The sequence below is a fragment of the Amborella trichopoda genome, chromosome 13, assembly GCF_054954075.1.
Source record: "Amborella trichopoda isolate Santa Cruz 75 chromosome 13, AtrichopodaSantaCruz75HAP2 v2.0, whole genome shotgun sequence".
NCBI lineage: Eukaryota > Viridiplantae > Streptophyta > Magnoliopsida > Amborellales > Amborellaceae > Amborella > Amborella trichopoda.
Window position 1 is genome coordinate 47095702 of NC_142348.1, and position 2554 is coordinate 47098255.

Genomic DNA, 2554 nt, shown 5'->3' on the forward strand with positions numbered 1-2554 from the left:
CAACTCTGGCTCTGATTTTTTCAAGTGCCCTGTTGTGAGTCTCCCAATTATGACTCAGGCGAGTTTGAGTTGAACTTGACTATTTTTAGGAAGAAGAGTAGAAATTATATGTTGACTTGTGAGTCTTGTAGTTATGAGCCGGGCGATTCTGACCTCGACCGGTTTTAGAAAGAAGAAGAGAAATTATATGTTTTTGTGCTTCCAGCTAGGAATTGCTCGGCCTCTACTCCTGAGTCAAGTGGCCTCACAAATTTTTAAGAGAAAAGTTGTGCGTGAGGGGCTGCAATGCTACATTAGCCTCTCGTGACGCACCAAGCGTCTATCTTGAAGATGGACGCAAAATAGTGGTGGCCCCACAAAAATAGAAAATTTTATGCTAAAAGATTATTTTTTAAAAAATATTATTTTTATTTTTAAGAAATTTATTTATGTTTATATATTAATTATTAGCCATTATATATTCCTAAAAAATTGGGTTCAAATTCCACCTCAAAAATGGATCATGGAGAAAGGATGCACATCGATCATATGAGTCGGCAAACTCATGTAAATCGGGGTCCATTTTTTTAAAGGGCGTGGTTTGTATGGAGCTGAGGCTTTAAACAATCCAAGTAAAGCTCACCTTTAAATATTATCAAGAAATGTGGTTTCAATACTGAAAATCATTGTAATAGCCTTAAAATTATTTTCATCTTTAATTATAAAATTTAAAGCTTAAAAAATAGAGTAGATCGAGTAAATCTATGAAAACTTGAAAGTCTTGAAAACTGATGGTAAAAAATGCGTTACAAGATGCACTATTTTACAAAACTTGAAATTCAATTTTTTCCCATGCCCATGCATCTTGATGTCCAGATGATCAATTTAAAGATATTTGAGTATCAAAACAACCTCTTCTAGTGAAATTTTTGACGTAGACTCTAATTTTATTGCTTAGAGCCTCGGCTTTGTATAAAGTTTATCTTTTTCTAAATCAAAGTATGATGTACGTATATAGGACAAGGGATCCTAATTCTTAACTGTAAATCACTGTAACGTATGAAGTGCGTATATGTACATATGAGCCATCCAAATGGACGGTTATAGATGAAGGTAGCTAACAACTTGTCACTATTTATGAGCAATTGAGTGGATGAAGACATTAATTGCTATGTTCAAAGTGCTGACAGGTAATTTCTGGAGCTTTGTGATACAACTTAGGCCATTGATTTCAAATATAATGGTTAGGAGTTATCGTGACTTTGTTATACCATATATGAATGTTCTTATTATGTACCATCCTAAACTTTGGGTACCAAAAGTACTAGTTTTGCCTAGGATAAATGTGCAATTTGGCAATTACGTGTATATCTTTTTCCCTTGTACTCTTTTCAAAAAAAAAAAGAAAAAGAAAAATTGTATGACCTTTTTTCTTGAACTCCTTTTTGAAAAAAAGATATTTTCCCTATAGTTTTTCATTTTTATTCTCCATCTCATCAACGCTCATTTTATTCCTTTTCAAAAAATTCTTTTCCCTTGTACTTTTTCATTTTTTTCTCTAACCCATTAGTTCTCATTTCTTTGTAGAACTCATTTTATTCCTTTTCAAAAAATCTTTTCCCTTATACTTTTTCATTTTTTTCTCTAACCCATTAGTTCTCATTTCTTTGTAGAACCATATTAATTAATAGAAATGTATACAATAATACTTTTACTTTTTTTATACAAGGAGGTCACAGTCATCATTAACTACTAAATTCATAATTAGGTGATTGATGATGTGTCATTGTTTCAGCACAAAATCCAAAAACAATTTCTTAAATATTATGCATACTTTCGTATATTGAATTTCACATCCAATGGCAAAAAGTAATTGTGACATCTTGATATCAACTTCTCATTTTTATCTAGGCCACTATACTCACATTTATTTTTGTTAACCCCACCTAAAACATAGGTGTTTGCCTATAATAGGGCCATTGTTACAAGGTGGCTATATCAAGAAATTGATTTGCTCATTCTCTGCATATTAGGACCATTGTTATAGGGTGGCTATATTCAAAAATTGATTTGTTCATTCCCTGCATGACAGCTATCAAGAATGTGCTGAATCGATGGTCCGATCGGGGCTACCAATCAGTATCTTGGCCAGTCTGGTTCAAATTAAAAACTGGCTTTAATAAAAAATCGATCAAAACCAATGTTTGATGAGTTTTAGCCAATTTGACCTAAGGCAACGCCTCTTTTCTTATATATTACATATTTTTTAAAAAAATAATATTTTTTTTTTTTTTTTTAAATATAGTCATACTAGACTAGTCCCCTCACCAATTCAATAACTAGTCCGATCCTAATAACACTGTTATGAATCATACATAATATATGTTCTTATTTTTTGGGTATTATCCTAACTTTTAGGATAAAATTTGATGAATTTATCAAAGGAAAAAGTTTATATAAGGTTGCTAACTTTATATTCTAGAAGTAAGGTATACCTCAAAAATTTAGTAGAAAATAGCATTTTGAAATTGGAAAACTTTCCAATTGATCATCTCAACATCAAGATGTTTTAAAG